Below are 20592 nucleotides of genomic sequence, written 5' to 3'. Positions count from 1 at the left end.
TGGGCTGCACAGTGAGACCCTGTCCCTAAAGAAACCCACTTTAAATATAAAAACACTTACAGATTAACAATAAAAGGACAGGGAGATTCCAAGATGGCAGCTAGAGGGAGGAAGCAGAAAGTGAGCCTCCTAAAGTAAAATCTTGGAGAGATGCACCTTACAGGAAAAACCACCGAGGCAAAACTTTGTCTCCTCCACACCTCCAGCCTGCAAATAGCATCTCCACTTCACGTTAAATGGAGAAACCAGGAGGGCTCCCGCACCTCCAACAGACGGCATCACCCAGATGGCTTGAGAAGACGCGGACCACAAGGTGAGCTAAGTGGCATGTGGTATTCCTACAGACAACCCTGGACCAGATCAGCATAGCCCCCCGGACAGGCCGATCCCCACCCCGGGAAAAAAGAAAAAAAAAAAAACACGGAATAATAAGCAATAACAACAAAAAAGACACAAAGCAAAGAGGGCAGGGCACCCTGAGTGCCAAAGAGGGGGAGGGGAAATCCCTCACAACAAGCCGTTTGGAGAAGGCAGGAGCGGCGGCACCAGAAACCAGGAGCGGGAAAGCTTGTAAAAGTGGCAGTGGGAGGAAAAATCCATTGGAGAGGGGGGAAGACCCACTTCCCATGTGAACTGTAAATAAACACGCGACCTGAGAAAGCAGGTGCAGTGTCACCTCCCCCAGTGTGCTTGGAAAGGGGAAAGCTTTTAGCAGTGGCAGTCACATGCAGGAGAACTCTAAGTAAACAGAGCCTGAGGGACTAGGTGAGTGTTAAGCTCACTCCTGAGATCTGCATAAATAAAGCCTCCAGCAACAGCAGGCTGACAACAGCACGCAGGTGAGCCACAGCCTCAGACAGCGATTCACAGAGCTGCCTCCAGACTCTTTTTTTTCTCTCTCTTCCTTTGATGAGACAACCACCAAACTACACCTGCATGCTAAAAAACTTACTGAAATTGTATTGCATTTGAACTTGGGACACTGCGGATTTTATTTTGTTTTGTTTTTTATTGTTTTTTTTCCCCTTTAATGAGACAATGACAGAACTACTTCTGAGACACCATCTCCAGGATTGCAGGCTGAGGAACTAACACCAAAATTATTAAGACTGAAACTTTATTGCATTTGAACTTGGAGATTTTTTTTCATTTATTTATTTTTTATTTTCAATCCTGTCTCTCTAATGCCTGTTCAGCTTACTGTTGATTAGTACACTATCTCTCCCTGTTTATATCTTTAAAACTTTTCCTTGCTTGTTTTGTTTTTTTCTACTTGTTTGTTTTTCCCCTTTTCTTTAACTTTTTTGCTTACTATCTCCTCCCACCCTTCCATTCTAAATATCACCATTGTTATTATTATAAGCTAGAAAATACTTAATTGCACACAGTACAGGGACAATAACAACACCAAGGGCAATGATGGGAAGACAGAAAAAACAGGGAAACCAGTTTCCCCACAGCAAAAAATTAGTACAGGAACCAGAGAGAAATGAAGAAAACGGATACTTAGATCCAGACTCCAACAAAATGAAGATAAACGATGCCAATGAACCCAATGAAACCCTCAAGAATAATCTAAAAGAAGAAATACTACAGGTACTCAATGAGAATTTTATAGAGATGATACTGGATATGGTCAACCAAAATGTACAGGAGACACTCAAGAAATTCCAAGACAACAAAAATAGACAATTAGAAAAAGCACATGAAGAAATAAAAGAAACCATAGAAGCACTGTATAAACACCAAAGTGAAACAAAGATCACAATTAATAAAGAGATAAATGAACTCAGAACATAAATAGACAGCATTAAAGAGGAAACAACTACGGATATGGAAAAACTGAGAAAAAAGAACAAAATAGAATTGCAAAACAAAATGTAAGGCCAATCCAGCAGAATAGAACAAACAGAAGACAGAATCTCAGAACTGAAGATGAAATGGTAATTAAAGGGAAAACTGAAGAACTATTAGTGAAACAACTCAAGACCTGTGAAAAGAAAATGCAAGAACTCACTGACTATCAAAAAACCAAACCTGAGAATCATGAGCATTGAAGAAGAAGAGGGGCAAGCAAAAGGAATGTGCAATATATTCAACAAAATAATAACAGAAAATTTCCCAAATCTAGAGAAATCTATTCCCACAGAGATGCCAGAGGCCTCCAGAACACCAAACAGACCAGACCAAAATAGATCGACCCCATGGCACATTATCATTAAAACAACAAATACAGAGACCCAAGAAAGAATATTGAAGGCTGTAAGAGAGAAAAAACAAATAACATACAAAGGTAAACCTATCAAAATCACAGACTTCTCAACAGAAACACTAAAAGCAAGAAGAGCTTGGGGTGAGATCTTCTGGGCACTCAATGAAAATAACTTCAAACCCAGGATACTTTACCCAGCAAAACTATCATTCAAAATAGATGGAGCAATAAAAGTTCTTCATGATAAGCAGAAACTAAAACAATATGTGACGACAAAGCCACCACTACAAAAAGATTCTTCAAGGGATTCTGCACACAGAGAGTGAAACCCACATAATCAAGAAAGGGAAGGAGAATTCCAAGATGGCGGCTAGAGGTAGGAAGCAGAAAGCGACCCTCCTATAGTGAAATCTTGGAGAGACGCTGGAGACACACTTTGCAGGCATAATCACCGAGAAAAGGCATAACTTTGACTCCTCCACACCTCCAGCCGGCGCAGAGAATCTCCACTTCACGTTAAACGGAGAACCGAGGAGGCCCCCGGGCCGCAAGTGACCGGCGCCCATTCGGCTTGGGAAGACGCGGACCAGGTGAGCTTCGCGGTACCGCGGTTCCCCCACAGACAAGCCTGGGCCAGAGCAGCATAACCCCCTGGACAGACTGACCTCCACCCGGGAAAAAAAGAGAAACTGAGTACTAAGCAATAAGAACAGTTAAGACGCTGGAAAGAGGGTGGGGCGCCCTGAGCGCTGAAGATTGGGGGAAGGGAATCCTTCCCGGGACTGTAAATAAACGAGCCGGGCGGGCCGGAGAGGCTCTGGCGGGAGCGGGGCGCGCCAGCAACCAGGAGCGGGGACGCTTGTGAGAGGAGGGAAGACCCACTTCCCACGTGAACTGTAAATAAACACGCAGGCCTGACAACGCGGGGCAGTGTCGCCTTTCCCAGTGCTTGGAAAGGGGAAAGCCTGTGGCAGAGGCCCCCCTCCCCCGCACAGGAGAACTCTGAGCAAACAAAGCCTGTGGGACCAGGTGAGTGCTAAGCTCACCCCAGAGATCTGCATAAATAACGCCGCCAGCTACAGGCTGAGAGCAGCAGGCAGGCGAGCCACAGTTGCAGATACCACTCTCAGAACTGCCTCCAGACGCTTTTTTTTCTTTTTCTCCCTACCTTTGATGAGAGAACAACCGAATTACACCTGCAAGCCGAAAAACTTACTGAAACTGTATTGCATTTGAACTGGGGACACTTGGTGGGGCTTTTTTTTTTTCTTCTCTGTGTGTGTGAGTGTAGTTTTGTTCTACTTTATGCATCCCCCTTGATGAGACAACTACAGAACAACATCTGAGGCACCAACTCCAGGACTGGAGATTGAGACGGACATCCAAATTATTAAGACTGAAATTGCATTGCATATAAACTTGGAAGTTTTTTGGTTTTTTGGTTTTTTTTGTTTTTTTTAATTTTCTATTTTCCATTTTATTTTAATTCATTTTTATAAATAGATATTACTTTCATATACTTATTTTTAATTTTTTTATCTTTGATTTTCAATCCTCTCTCTGTCACTCTATTGTCTGTTCAGCTTACTGTCGATTAGTACACTAACACTCCCTGTTTATACCTTTGAAACTCTCTTGTCTGATACCTTGTTCTGCTTTCTCCCTCTTGTCTGTATATTTGTTTTCCCCTTTCCTTTAACTTCTTGCTTTCCATCTCAGCTCACTCTTCCATTCTCAATATTACCATTGTTATTATTACAAGCTAGAAAATACTTAATTACACACAGTACAGGGACAGTAACAACACCAAGGACAATGACAGGAAGACAGAAAAAACAAGGAAACCAGTTTCCCCACAGCAAAAAATTAGTACAGGAACCAGAGGGGAATGAAGAGAACAGAAACTCAGAGCCAGACTCCAACAAAATGAAGATAAACTATGCCAAAGGACCCAATGAAGCCTACAAGAATAATTTAAAAGAAGACATACTACAAGTACTCAATGAGAATTTTATAGAGATGATACTGGATAGGGTCAACCAAAATGTACAGGAGACACTCAAGAAATTCCAAGACAATAAAAATAGAGAATTTGAAAAAGCAAAAGAAGAAATAAAGGAAACCATAGAAGCACTGTATAAACACCAAAGTGAAAGAGAGAACACAATGAATAAATGGATAAATGAACTCAGGACAAAAATAGACAACAATAAAGAAGAAAACAGCCAGGATATGGAAAACCTCAGAAAAAAGAACGAAACAGAACTGCAAAACAAAACGGAAGGCCAATCCAGCAGAATAGAACAAACAGAAGACAGAATCTCAGAACTTGAAGATGAAATGGTAATTAAAGGAAAAACTGAAGAACTACTAATTAAACAACTCAAGACCTGTGAAAAGAAAATGCAAGAACTCACTGACTCCATTAAAAGACCAAACTTGAGAATCATGGGCATCGAAGAAGGAGAAGAGGTGCAAGCGAAGGGAATGCGTAATATATTCAACAAAATAATAACGGAAAATTTCCCAAATCTAGAGAAAGATATTCCCATACAGATGCAAGAGGCCTCCAGGACACCAAACAGACCAGATCAAAATAGAACTACTCCACGACATATCATCATTAAAACAACAAGTTCAGAAACTAAGGAAAGAATATTGAAGGCTGCAAGAGAGAAAAAACAAGTAACATACAAAGATAAACCCATCAAAATCACAGCAGACTTCTCAACAGAAACATTAAAAGCAAGAAGAGCGTGGGGTGAGATCTTCCGGGCACTGAATGAAAATAACTTCAACCCCAGGATACTCTACCCAGCAAAGCTATCATTCAAAATAGATGGAGCAATAAAAGTCTTCCATGATAAGCAGAAACTAAAACAATATGTGACCACAAAGCCACCATTACAAAAGATTCTGCAAGGGATCCTGCACACAGAAAGTGACACCCAACTTAACCATGAAAAGGCAGGCAGCACCAAACCACAGGATAAGAAAAAGCAAGACAGTAGAGAGTAACATCAAGTTAGGTACACACAATCAAACCTTCAAACAACTAAGATAACTAAATGGCAGGAATCACCACATACCTATCAGTACTAACACTTAATGTTAATGGACTTAATTCACCCATCAAAAGACACCGTTTGACAAAATGGATTAAAAAAGAAGATCCAACAATTTGTTGCTTACAGGAGACTCATCTCACTGACAGAAATAAGCATATGCTTAGGATGAAAGGCTGGAAGAAGATTTACCAAGCCAATGGCCCCCGAAAACAAGCAGGAGTAGCAATACTTATCTCTGACAAAGTAGACTTCAAACCTACATTGATCAAACGAGATAAAGAAGGACATTCCATACTAATAAAAGGGGAAATAGACCAAAAGGAAATAATAATCATCAATCTGTACGCACCCAATGTCAACGCACCCAATTTCATCAAACATACCCTGAAAGACCTAAAAGCATATATAAACGCCAACACAGTGGTTGTGGGAGACTTTAACATTCCATTATCATCAATAGATAGGTCATCCAAACAAAAACTCAATAAAGAAATCCAAGATCTAAAATATGCAATAGATCAAGTGGACCTAGTAGATGTCTACAGAACATTTCATCCAACCTCTACACAATATACATTCTTCTCAGCAGCCCATGGAACCTTCTCCAAAATAGATCATATCCTAGGGCACAAAGCAAGCCTCAGCAAATATAAGAAAATAGAAATAATACCATGCATACTATCTGACCACGATGCAGTAAAAGTAGAACTCAACAACAAAAGTAAAGACAAAAAACATGCAAACAGCTGGAAACTAAATAACTCATTACTTGATGAAGAATGGATCATCGATGCAATAAAAGAGGAAATTAAAAAGTTCCTAGAAGTCAATGAAAATGAAAACACAACCTACCAGAACCTATGGGACACAGCTAAGGCAGTCTTGAGAGGAAAGTTTATAGCCATGAGTGCATATATTAAAAAGATTGAAAGATCCCAAATCAATGACCTAATGATACATCTCAAACTCCTAGAAAAACAAGAACAAGCAAATCCCAAAACAAATAGAAGGAGAGAAATAATAAAAATAAGAGCTGAAATCAACGAAATAGAAACCAAAAAAACCATACAAAGAATTAATGAAACAAAAAGTTGGTTCTTTGAAAAGATAAACAAGATTGATAGACCCCTGGCAAACCTGACTAAAATGAGGAGAGAAAAAACCCAAATTAGTAGAATTAGGAATGCAAAAGGGGAGATAACAACAAACACCATGGAAGTCCAGGAAATCATCAGAGACTACTTTGAGAACCTATATTCAAATAAATTTGAAAATCTAAAAGAAATGGACAGATTTCTAGATACATATGATCATCCAAAACTGAACCAAGAGGAAATTAATCACCTGAATACACCTATAACACAAAATGAAATTGAAGCAGCAATCAAGAGTCTCCCCAAAAAGAAAAGTCCAGGACCTGATGGATTCTCTGCTGAATTCTATCAGACCTTTAAAGAAGAACTGATACCAACCCTCCTTAAACTGTTCCATGAAATAGAAAAGGAAGGAAAACTGCCAAACACATTTTATGAAGCCAGTATTACACTTATCCCAAAACCAGGCAAAGACACCTCCAAAAAGGAGAACTATAGGCCAATCTCCTTAATGAACATTGATGCAAAAATCCTCAACAAAATAATGGCAAATCGAATTCAGCAACACATCAAAAAGATTATTCACCACGACCAGGTAGGCTTCATCCCAGGGATGCAGGGGTGGTTCAACATACGAAAATCAATAAACGTAATAAACCACATTAACAGAAGCAAAGACAAAAACCACTTGATCATCTCAATAGATGCAGAAAAAGCCTTTGATAAGATCCAACATCATTTCATGATAAAAGCTCTAAGAGAACTAGGAATAGAAGGAAAGTTCCTCAACATTATAAAAGCTATATATGACAAACCTACAGCCAGCATTATGCTTAACGGAGAAAAATTAAAACCATTCCCTCTAAAATCAGGAACCAGACAAGGATGCCCACTATCTCCACTCCTATTCAACATAGTACTGGAATTCCTAGCCAGAGCAATTAGGCAAGAAGAAGGAATAAAAGGAATACAAATAGGTAAAGAAACTGTCAAAATATCCCTATTTGCAGACGACATGATCCTATACCTTAAAGACCCAAAAAACTCTACCCAGAAGCTTCTATACATCATCAATAGCTATAGCAAGGTAGCAGGATATAAAATCAACATAGAAAAATCATTAGCATTTCTATACACTAACAATGAGCAAATGGAAAAAGAATGTATGAAAACAATTCCATTTACAATAGCCTCAAAAAAAATCAAATACCTAGGTGTAAACCTAACAAAAGATGTGAAAGACCTCTACAAGGAAAACTATACACTTCTGAAGAAAGAGATTGAGGAAGACTATAGAAAGTGGAGAGATCTCCCATGCTCATGGATTGGTAGAATCAACATAGTAAAAATGTCGATACTCCCAAAAGCAATCTACATGTTTAATGCAATTCCCATCAAAATTCCAATGACATTCATCAAAGAGATTGAAAAATCTACTGTTAAATTTATATGGAAACACAAGAGGCCACGAATAGCCAAGGCAATACTCAGTCAAAAGAACAATGCAGGAGGTATCACAATACCTGACTTCAAACTATATTACAAAGCAATAATAATAAAAACAGCATGGTACTGGCACAAAAACAGACATGAAGACCAGTGGAACAGAATAGAGGATCCAGATATGAAGCCACACAACTATAAGCAACTTATCTTTGACAAAGGAGCTAAAAATATACGATGGAGAAATAGCAGCCTCTTCAACAAAAACTGCTGGGAAAACTGGTTAGCAGTCTGCAAAAAACTGAAACTAGATCCATGTATATCACCCTATACCAAGATTAACTCAAAATGGATCAAGGATCTTAATATCAGACCCCAAACTCTTAAGTTGATACAAGAAAGAGTAGGAAATACTCTGGAGTTAGTAGGTATAGGTAAGAACTTTCTCAATGAAACCCCAGCAGCACAGCAACTAAGAGATAGCACAGATAAATGGGACCTCATAAAACTAAAAAGCTTCTGTTCATCAAAAGAAATGGTCTCTAAACTAAAGAGAACACCCACAGAGTGGGAGAAAATATTTGCCAATTATACATCAGACAAAGTACTGATAACCAGAATATACAGGGAACTTAAAAAACTAAATTCTCCCAAAACTAATGAACCAATAAAGAAATGGGCATGTGAACTAAACAGAACTTTCTCAAAAGAAGAAATTCAAATGGCCAGAAAACACATGAAAAAATGCTCACCATCTCTAGCAATAAAGGAAATGCAAATTAAAACCACACTAAGATTCCACCTCACCCCTGTTAGAATAGCCATCATCAGCAACACCACCAACAACAGGTGTTGGCGAGGATGCGGGGAAAAAGGAACCCTCTTACACTGTTGGTGGGAATGTAGACTAGTACAACCACTCTGGAAAAAAATTTGGAGGCTACTTAAAAAGCTGGACATCGATCTACCATTTGATCCAGCAATACCACTCTTGGGGATATACCCAAAAGACTGTTACTCTAGAGGCACCTGCACATCCATGTTTATTGCGGCACTATTCACAATAGCCAAGTTATGGAAACAGCCAAGATGCCCCACCACCGACGAATGGATTAAGAAAATGTGGTATCTATACACAATGGAATTTTATGCAGCCATGAAGAAGAACGAAATGTTATCATTCGCTGGTAAATGGATGGAATTGGAGAACATCATTCTGAGCGAGGTTAGCCTGGCTCAAAAGACCAAAAATCGTATGTTCTCCCTCATATGTGGACATTAGATCAAGGGCAAACACAACAAGGGGATTGGACTATGAGCACATGATAAAAGTGAGAGCACAGAAGGGAGGGGTGAGGATAGGTAAGACACCTAAAAAACTAGCTAGCATTTGTTGCCCTTAATGCAGAGAAACTAAAGCAGATACCTTAAAGCAACTGAGGCCAATAGGAAAAGGGGACCAGGAACTAGAGAAAAGGTTAGATTAAAAAGAATTAACCTAGAAGGTAACACCCACGCACAGGAAATCAATGTGAGTCAATGCCCTGTATAGCTATCCTTACCTCAACCAGCAAAACCCCTTGTTCCTTCCTATTATTGCTTATACTCTCTCTACAACAAAATTAGAGATAAGGGCAAAATAGTTTCTGCTGGGTATTGAGGGGGGGAGCGGGAGGGGGTGGAGTGGGTGGTAAGGGAGGGGGTGGGGGCAGGGGGGAGAAATAAACCAAGCCTTGTATGCACATATGAATAATAAAAGAAAAATGAAAAAGAAAAAAATGAAAGGGAAGACAGCACCAAACTACAGGAAAAGAAAAAGCAAAAAAGTAGAGAGTAACCTCAACTTAGGTACACACAATCAAATCTTCAAACAACTAAGACAAAAAATGACAGGAATCACCACATACCTATCAGTACTAACACTTAATGATAATGGACTTAATTCCATCAAAAGGCACCGTTTGACGAAATGCATTAAAAAGGAAGATCCAACAACTTGTTGCTTACAGGAGACCCATCTCACTGACAGACTTAAGCATAGGCTTAGGATGAAAGGCTAGAAGAAGATTTACCAAGACAATGGCCCCCGAAAATAGGCAGGAGGAGCAATACTTATCTCTGACAAAGCAGACTTCAAACCTATATTGATCAAACGAGATAAAGAAGGACATTCCATACTAATAAAAGGGGAAATAGACCAAAAGGAAATAACAATTATCAACCTATATGCACCCAATTTCATCAAACATATCCTGAAGGCCCTAAAAGCATATATTAACTCCAACACGGTGGTTGTGGGAGACTTTAACACCCCATTATCATCAATAGATAGGACATCCAAACAAAAAATCAATAAAGAAATCCAAGATCTACAATATACAATAGATCAAATGGACCTACTTGATGTCTACAGAACATTTCATCCAACTTCTACACAATTTATATTCTTCTCAGCAGCCCATGGACCTTCTCCAAAACAGATCATATCCTAGGGCACAAAGCAAGCCTCAGCAAATATAAGAAAACAGAAATTATACCATGCATTTTATCTGATCACAATGCATAAAACCAGAACTCAACAACAAAAGTAAAGACAAAAAACATGCAAACAGCTGGAAACTGAATAACTCATTGCTTAATAAACAATGGGTCACTGATGAAATAAAAGAGGAAATTAAAAAGTTCCTGGAAGTCAATGAAAATGAAAACACAACCTACCGAAACCTATGGGACACAGCAAAGGCAGTCTTAAGAGGAAAGTTTATAGCCATGAGTGCATATATATAAAGGACTGATACATCTCAAACTCCTAGAAAAACAAGAACAAGCAAATCCCAAAAAAAAATAGAAGGAAAAAAACAATAAAAATAAGAGCTGAAACCAATGAAATAGAAACCAAGAAAACCACACAAAGAATTAATGAAACAAAAAGTTGGTTCTTTGAAAAAATAAACAAGATCGACAGACCCCTGGTAAACCTGAGTAAAATGATCAGAGAAAAAACTCAAATTAGTAGAATCAGGAATGCAAAAGGGGAGATAACAACAAACACCATCCAAGTCCAGGAAATCATAAGAGAGTACTTCGAGAACCTATATTCAAATGAGTTTGAAAATCTTAAAGAAATGGACAGATTTCTAGATACATATGATCATCGAAAACGGAACCCAGAGGATATTAATCACCTGAATAGATCTATAACACAAAATGAAATTGAAGCAGCAATCAAGAGTCTCCTCAAAAAGTAAAGTCCAGGACCTGATGGATTCTCTGCTGAATTCTATCAGACCTTTAAAGAAGAACTGACACCAACCCTCCTTAAACTGTTCCACAAAATGGAAAGGGAAAGAAAACTGCCTAACACATTTTAGGAAGCCAGTATTACACTTATCCCAAAACCAGGAAAAGACACCTCCAAAAAGGAGAACTATAGGCCAATCTCCTTAATGAACACTGATGCAAAAAACCTCAATAAAACAATGGCAAATGGAATTCAACAACACATCAAAAAGATTATTCACCACGACCAAGTAGGCTTCATCCCAGGAATGCAGGGGTGGTTCAACTTACGAAAGTCAATAAACGTAATAAACCACATTAACAGAAGCAAAGACAAAACGACTTGATCATCTCAATAGATGCAGAAAAAGCCTTTGATAAGATCCAACACCATTTCATGATAAAAGCTCTAAGAAAACTAGGAATAGAAGGAAAGTACCTCAACATTATAAAAGCTATATATGACAAACCTACAGCCAGCATTATACTTAACAGAGAAAAACTGAAACCATTTCCTCTAAAATCAGGAACCAGACAAGGATGCTCACTATCTCCACACCTATTCAACACAGTACTAGAATTCCTAGCCAGAGCAATTAGGCAAGAAGAAGGAATAAAAGGAATACAAATAGGTAAAGAAAATGTCAAAATATCCTTATTTGCAAATGACATGATCCTATACCTTAAAGACCCAAAGAACTCTAATCAAAAGCTCCTAGATGCTATCAATAGCTATAGCAAGATAGCAGGATATAAAATCAACATAGAAAAATCATTAGCATTTCTATACACTAATAATGAACAAACTGAGAAAAAATATATGAAAACAATTCCATTTACAATAGCCTCAAAAAAAATCAAATACCTAGGTGTAAACCTAACAAAAGATGTGAACGACCTCTACAAGGAAAACTATACATTTCTGAAGAAAGAGATTGAGGAAGACTATAGAAAGTGGAGAGATCTCCCATGCTCATGGATTGGTAGAATCAGCATACTAAAAATGTCTATACTCCCAAAAGTAATCTACATGCTCAATGCAATTCCCATCAAAATTCCAATGACATTCATTAAAGAGATTGAAAAACCTACTGTTAAATTTATATGGAGACACAGTGGGCCACGAATAGCCAAAGCAATACTCAGTCAAAAGAACAATGCTGGAGATAACATGATAGCCGACTTCAAACTATATTACAAAGCAATAAGAACAAAAACAGCATGGTACTGGCACAAAAACAGACATGAAGACCAGTGGAACAGAATAGAGGACCCAGATATGAAGCCACACAACTATAACCAACTTGTCTTTGACAAAGGAGCTAAAAATATACGATGGAGAAAAAGCAGCCTCTTCAACAAAAACTGTTGGGAAAACTGGTTAGCAGTCTGCAAAAAACTGAAACTAGATCCATGTGTATCACCCTATACCAATATTAACTCAAAATGGATCAAGGATCTTAACATCAGACCCCAAACTCTAAAGTTGGTACAGGAAAGAGTAGGAAATACTCTGGAATTAATAGGTAGAGGCAAGAACTTTCTCAATGGAACCCCAGCAGCACAGCAATTAAGAGATAGCACAGATAAATGGGACTTTATAAAACTAAAAAGTTTCTGCTCAACAAAAGAAATGGTCTCTAAACTGAAGAGAACACCCACAGAGTGGGAGAAAATATTTGCCAGCTACACATCAGACAAAGGACTGATAACCAGAATATATAGGGAACTTAAAAAACTGAATTCTTCCAAAACTAATGAGCCAATAAAGAAAGGGGCAAGTGAACTAAACAGAACTTTCTCAAAAGAAGAAATTCAAATGGCCAAAAAACACATGAAAAAATGCTCACCATCTCTAGCAATAAAGGAAATGCAAATTAAAACCACACTAACATTCCACCTCACCCCTGTTAGAATAGCCATCATTAGCAACACCACGAATAACAGGTGTTGGCGAGGATTCGGGGAAAAAGGAACCCTCTTACACTGCTGGGAATATAAACTAGTACAACCACTCTGGAAAAAAATTTGGAGGCTACTTAAAAACCTAAACATTGATCTACCATATGATTCAGCAATACCACTCTTGGGGATATACCCAAAAGACTGTGACACAGTTACTCCAGAGGCACCTGCACACCCATGTTTATTGAGGCACTATTCACAATAGTCAAGTTATGGAAACAGCCAAGATGCCCCACTACTGTCGAATGGATTAACAAAATGTGATATTTATATATGATGGAATTTTATGCAGCCATGAAGAAGAATGAAATGTTATCATTCGCTGGTAAATGGATGGAATTGGATGGGATTGGAGGGTAATCTCAGTGAGGTTACCCTGGCCCAAAAGATCAAAAATCGTATGTTCTCCCTCATATGTGGACATTAGATCACGGGCAAACACAACAAGGGGATTGGACTTTGATCACATGATAAAGCGAGAGCACACAAGGGAGGTATGAGGATAGGTAAGACACCTCAAAAACTAGATATCATTTGTTGCCTCAACGCAGAGAAACTAAAGAAGATACTTTAAAGCAACTGAGGCCAATAGGAGAAGGGGACCAGGAACTATAGAAAAGGTGAGATCAAGAAGATTTAACCTAGAAGGTAACACATATGCACAGGAAATCAACCAAGTCAACTCCATGTATAGCTATCTTTATCTCAACTAGCAAAAACCCTTGGTCCTTCCTATTACTGCTTATACTCTCTCTTCAAGAAAATTAGAGATAAGGGCAAAATAGTTTCTGCCGGGTACTGACGGGGACATTGTATACACATACGAATTTTAAATAAATAAATAAATAAAATAAAATAACTCACAAAGAAATACTTCTCCAAGAAAAAATAAAGTCAAAAGGCCCACCAAAAAAAAAAAAAACAATAAAAGGAGAGCGAAAGATAGCACAGTCTAGCCTAATCAAAAGAATGCAGAAATACCAATATTAATTGCAGACAGATTAAACCTCAGAATTAAGTAAGTTACCCGGGATGAAGAAGGGCATTAAGTAATTTTAAAATCTTCCACTCTCCAAGACAAGACAATCCTTAATGTGTATGAGTCTAACGAGATCAGTAAACTATGTGAAGTAAAAACTGAAAGGATACAGGAGAAACAGATGAGTTCACTATTATACTTGAGGGATTCAACATCTCTTTATTAGAAATGTACAAAGTTAGCAGGCAGAAAATTGGTCAGGACATAGTTGAACTCAACAACTGGGTTGTTTATATTTATGTGTACATAAATATAAACAACTGGTTGTTTATATTTATGTGAACTTCAGGAATATACATTCTAATCAAGGTCATAGAAATCCAGTTATAGTAGTGTGTGCCTGAAATCCTAGCACTCAGGAGACTCAAGCAGGAGGATGCTGAGTTTGAGGCCAACTTGGTGACGTCAAAGCCAGCCTGAGCTATATAGTGAGACACTGTCTTGAAAAAGAAAAAAAAGGTTACATGGACCACTCACCAAGATAGATCACATTCAAGATAGATCACATTCTGAACCACAAAACATACTTTAATTATTTTTTTCAAGATGGAGTCATTCTGTGTTGCCTAGGCTCGCCTCAAACTCTTAGCATAAAGCAATTCTTTCGCCTTAGTCTCCCAAGTGGCTGGGATATAGGCACCACCATGCCCAGCTTTACTTCAGGAAAAATTATAAATGTAAACCATATATCACATCTGCTCTCAGGGCACAATGGAATTAAACTTTAAATCACTACAGAGACAGCTAGAAAATCCCCCAAATACTTAGAGATTAAACAACACATTTCTAAAAACACAAGACAAAGAACAAATCTCAAGAGAAAGTTTTAAATATTACAAAGAAAATGAAAATACAACTTAACAAAATTTGTGAGATGCAGCAAAAGCAGGGTGAGGGACATACAACAACTCCACACACATATTCAAAGAGAGAAGAATTAAAATCAAAGTATTGCTGAAATTAAAGACCCTCCAGTACCCAAAACAGACACAAGAAACAGAAAAAGTCTTGACAAGGCAATTTCTTTTGATCATAAGGGTGCAAGCATGTGCTCGCTCCAGCTAAGCAGACTCCAACACAAAACGGCTAACAGTGGCTTCTCCTCATATTCCTGACACAGTTGCACCTGCCCCTTACCTGGGATTTGTCCTGGTCAAAGGTTCACAGTCTTGCTCGATTGGTTAAAAGGCTTGGGAGATGGGTTAGGGCATGTAATTTGGTGGGCAATTTTCATGAGCATTGGGGGTGTACAAGAATCTGGAAGAAGAAACAGGAACCCTTTAAACAACGCGAGTCACCAAAGATGGTGACCTGAGGAATTTTAAGTAATCTAAGAGGGTGACATGTACTTTGATAGAAAAGATCATTTTTCTCACAGTATGATGCTTCACAGCTGTATTCCCAGCACTCAGAAGACTGAGGAAGGAGGATCTGAAGTTTGAGGCCAGCCTGGGCTACAGAGCAAGTTCAAGGCCCGTAACACAAGGCTATATAGTGAGACTTCGCATCAATAAAGAAAAAAAAAATCAGTGTGTAGCATTTCAAGTCTGAAGGCTGCAGGATGGAGACTAAAGAGACTGACACTCAAGTTCAGGTCCAAGGGCTGTCAGCTGTCTGCTGGACAATCAGGAAGACCAATGTTACTGCTCAAGTCTGAAGGCATCACTTGAGAACTGTCTCTTGCTCAAGAACGGCCGGCCTTTGTGTTCTTTCAGGGCCATCCACATGACAGAAGGCAATATTTGCTTTATTCAAAGTGAATGACTTAAGCGTGGCACTGTAGCTCAGTGGCAGAGTGCTTGCCTAGCTTGTTCAAAGCCTTAGGACTGCAAAAAAAGAAAAGAAGGTGCAAAGTCCAAAGTCCACAGATTGTAAATGTTAATCCCATAAGAGAGACCAATACAAGAGTTTCTAACAATTTTCCAGTTGGTCATAAAGTTCTAGCATGGGATTGTTTCACTCTTTGACTAGGACATTCATCGAACTGAACTGTGGGAAATGATTTTTCCTTAACTTGAGGCTACTTTTTAAATTGAATGGGTGCATCAAAAGAAGAGGAATATCAAATTTAAACTCCAAAGATGGCTTACTGAAGTGAAAGCATTTTAAGATTTAAACAAATCTTGTCAGAAGAACCCAGAAAAGCTCCAGTTCTCATTAACAGTTAATAAAGTCATTAATGTAGAAGTGTAAACAACAGAATTCTGCTCTTTTTGATTTTACTTTTACTCTTTGGCCTGTACCAGCTTCATTAAAATAAAACATTTGTAAAAAAACATACTAATGTTCATTTTAATTGTATAGGAAGAAAAGGGAAAATACCTAGAATAAGGTTTTCTTGGCATGATACTGGAAATTATTTACATGGGGTACTTCTTCAGTACTGTACAGTGATGACATTAATGACTTTGAAGTATTAAAAGTTACTGAAGTAACTGAATCTTAACCAGTATTTAATTAAGGCCCCAAACATCTTTTAAAATGCTGAATGTTCTATTTTTAAAAAACTTGGTATTCCTGTATTAAGCATATGTATGAGTCACCCAATCACAATGAATACATATAAATTTTTTTTAAATAAATGAATGCTAATAATCCCTTTCAGAAACATCTAGAATAACGTTTGACCAAATATCTGAGCACTCTATGGACCAGCCATGTTAACACATAAAGTTAACCATCCCAACACCTCACTGTTTCTTTCAGTTTTTTGTATTAATAGCATTCTCATCATTTTTCCCCCATAGGAGAAGAACAGCTGTGATTTTCTTCTGATATCTATGCTTTAAGGGACCTGCTATCTACTCCAAGTAACTTATCAAGTTTTTTCCTCAAAGTTATTTCTCTAAAAATTCTGGAATCAGTCATTAAAATAATAATGATTTCAAATTATGACAGAGTAATAAAAGACACTTTCTCAACCTAAAAAAAAGAAATCTACCAAAACAAACAAACAAAAACCCCAAAAGAGGCAAAAATACATTATTCCCATGAAAGAGTCAGGGTGTGTATAGGAAATACTAGAAGTTAAGCATTTCTAGTGACTGAGGTTACTTCCTATCATAGTTGTTACAACAGTAGGGTTTCATTCCATTCCTTTCCTAGACATTCAGTGAAAATATCAACATAAACAAAAATAAAGTCCATCTTCAAATTTAAAAAGTACCTATAGTCTGAAATTACAGGGTATAAAGACCCTTCTTCCAAATGTAACAGAAAACCCAAAGTAAGAGAGTAGTAACAATCAACACATGCCTACTAAGACTAGGGAAAGTATACCTTCCTCTAGGAGTGCTGTAGCAGTTAAGATGGAGCAGCAAGGACCCAAAACAACAAAAATCAAGAAATATATGAAACAATGAGTATCAAGGTACTGGAACATCAAACGATAAGAAGAAAGTGATCTCTGAATGATGGAAAACAAATCAAGGGACCCCTGAGATAAGACCAGTTTCCTGCTTTGCAAGAAGTTCCCAGCAGTGTTACAGGGAAGGAAAGTGAGGCAAAAATTAGACCAACTTGAAGATAGATATATTTGCAGATCCAAAAGCCATAATTAGCATCAGTACAAGAAACATTTACAATTAATATCATGAAATAACAATGTTGTAAGAGGGACTCAAGGGCTACTTTTCCAGAGAATATTGACTCTTCACTTGGGCCTACACATGTCTGGTGGTTAGACTTAAAACAGGATAAAAGCTTGGCATCTCTGCCTTCATAGTGTGTCTGTCTCTTTTCCTACCTTAATCTTTGGGTCCAATTCCTGCTCGACTCTGCACGTAGACATGTTTATCATTTAAGGAATATCTATCTACAACTGGTAATACAAGGTAGATTAGTGATGAATTTAACTTCTCTCCTTCCCCTCCAAGGCCAGAGACACCAAGAAAACAATAAGATATTTCTAAGATTTATAGGAACATCATAATTGACATTATCAACCACCAGCTTTTATGATGTTTTGTTCCACATCACCAGGGAAGTGCCTAGAGACCTCTAGTACTCTAAACATGAAAAAGGAAGACCCTGCCACTGCTCCAGCTAACTCCATCTTGCAACTCTAGCTTGTTCTCACTCTTTAAAATAATTTCTCCTCCCCAGTTTAACTCAAGTTCCAGCAAGTCATTTAGGCATTCCCATTTCTTCCCACCCCCAGGAGGACCCTGCAGAACCAGACCTGAGAAAATGACCAACCAAACAGACCACAGTTTAACCAAGACTGCTCAACTATGCTTCTTACATCCCCCCTTTTGTTTCTCCCTATGTAATCCTGCAGCTAATGTCTGTACCTAGCAGACAGTTTTCTTAGGAGGTCACTAGACCCACTGTCTGCCTGGTATGGCCACACCAGACTTCTTTTGTTACAGGAGTTCCCCAGATACCATGTCAGGAAAAATGGTGGAGAAAGGAACTTTTCTAGGAATATACTCCTCCATAACAGAAAATACAGAATTGTAAAAACTGTTCAAAATAAAGTCTTTTGGATTCTGAATCCATCATGCGCTCTCTGAAATTGGGAACATGCTGAGTGTTTAGCAAATATTAAGTAGCATTTCCCTAGTTTGGCCTGCATACACGTTTTCAATCTCTTCTCCTGTTCTCACAATTGATCCCAGCACTCTCAGACCAAGTGCAAGTATTCTTGTTTTGACAAGTATCTTTCCAGCCCCTGGGATTCAGAAGTAAAACACTCTGAATTTGAGGTCCCTACCAGCGCTAGCTGTGAGACTTTGAACCAAATGCTATACCTCTCCAGACTCAAGCTGATTTTTTTTTTTTAACTGACATGCATTGGTAGGGGTCTAGGAGCGGGAAACTAACCCCTTACAACCATGAGGCTGTTCATCTGGTTCTTACACAGTTTGTTGCCTGCCCCATCCATCCTAGACTTTTTGTATTAATACCTTACTTTTCTTCTGGGAACCTCCCTCCTTACTGTAGCTCGAGAAGGACTGATCCCGCCCCTGAATCCAGAGTACATGTTTCTGCCCTGGCCAAGAAAAGAAAGAAAGAATAACTTTTTGGTTCCCAGTCCCAGTACCAAAAAGAACATAAACGACTTCACAAAATAATGGAAATTATTTGTTTTTTACCCATTTGGCAGCTCACTGGAAGAACCTCTCAAATAGCTTGTTTTATTTTACCTAACTCAACAAAAACCACTGCTGGAGGCAAAAGTTTTAGTTGGTACTGCCTGAGAAAGTAAGTTAATAGTTCAGGTAAACAATAGCCTAGCCAAAACCCTGGGTATAGAAAGCATGGGAGTAAGATGCTTTGGGGAATAGGAGACTTGAAAACTTTGAAATGCTCCTGGGGGATCTAGATAGCAATGCCCATGCCCATGTCAGCATCCTCAGGAAAATGCTGAGAAGGCCCTAAGCTCTCACTTTTGGCCAACTTTGAGGCTCTGGACAAGTAGGAAGTGAAGGTGAAAACAGAGCTGTAAACTGCCTGGCTGAGTGCCAACAGTGTGGCAAAGACACAGACACAGACGCACAGGAACACACACAGACACACACACACACACACTCCTCTGCAAACACTGGAAATAGTTTTATTACAATCATTTAAGGAAATCTCTGTCTTCAGTTGACCACTATATTTCTGTACAGAGACCGTTGGACAACAAATGTAAAAGAACATAAACTTTACGAAATTAATTCATAAAAGTAAAACAAAAACCCTGGAGGGGGGAAAATCTCATATCTTGATTTGTCACATTGAAATAATCAAAATATTAAAAACTGAATAAATTGTAACAAAAATTAAAAGACAAGCAAACAAAAATATGGTCATAATGGGGGAGAAGTGATAAATACAAATAGTCCATGAAAAAAAGTAGTGGTTGGACTTACTAGACAAAGACTTAAAATGGACTGAGATTCCAAGATGGTGGCTAGAGGGAGGAAGCAGAAAGCGAGCCTCCTAAAGTAAAATCTTGGAGAGATGCTGGAGATACACCTTACAGGAAAAACCACCAAGAAGAGGCAAAACGTTGACTCCTCCACACCTCCAGCCCGCGCATAGCATCTCCACTTCACATTAAATGGAGAAACCAGGAGGGTTCCAGCACTGCTGCCAGACGGCAGCACCCAGATAGCTTGGGAAGACGTGGACCACAAGGTGAGCTAAGCAGCACGCGATACTCCCACAGACAACCCTGGGCCAGATCAGTACAGCCCCCTGGACAGACCGACCCCACCCAGGGAAAAAAGGAAAAAAAACTGATTAATAAGCAGTAACAACAAAAAAGACACATAACAAAGAGGGCAGGGTGCCCTGAGCACCAAAGCGGGGGGAGGGGAAAACCCTCACAACAAGCCTGCTGGAGAAGGCAGGAGTGGTGGCACATGCCCAGCAACCAGGAGCAGGAAAGCTTGTAAAAGTGGCAGCAGAAGGAACACTCCACAGGACGGGGGAAAGACCCACTTCCCATGTGAACTGTAAATAAACACACAGGCCTGAGAAAGCTGGTACAGTGTCACCTCC

The 20592-nt window shown here is 38.8% G+C and overlaps 1 protein-coding gene across 10 annotated transcripts in view; it reads right to left on the bottom strand.

Moving 5' to 3' along the window:
* Zfand4 (zinc finger AN1-type containing 4) overlaps positions 1-20592 on the bottom strand; it is a 101382-nt gene that overhangs the window by 46596 nt on the left and 34194 nt on the right. Inside the window, exon 1 of one of the 10 annotated variants that reach the window (XM_074079443.1) lies at positions 19008-19030. The exons of the other annotated variants lie outside the window; for them this stretch is intronic. The gene's annotated coding sequence lies outside the window, so the exon portion shown is untranslated. Of the gene's footprint in view, positions 1-19007; positions 19031-20592 lie in introns of those variants that run through there. 10 annotated transcript variants of the gene reach the window in all.

This window comes from Castor canadensis, chromosome 7 (assembly GCF_047511655.1).
Source record: "Castor canadensis chromosome 7, mCasCan1.hap1v2, whole genome shotgun sequence".
Lineage (NCBI taxonomy): Eukaryota > Metazoa > Chordata > Mammalia > Rodentia > Castoridae > Castor > Castor canadensis.
Note: the sequence above shows the minus strand (reverse complement) of the source record. Positions and strands in the feature narration are given on the sequence as shown.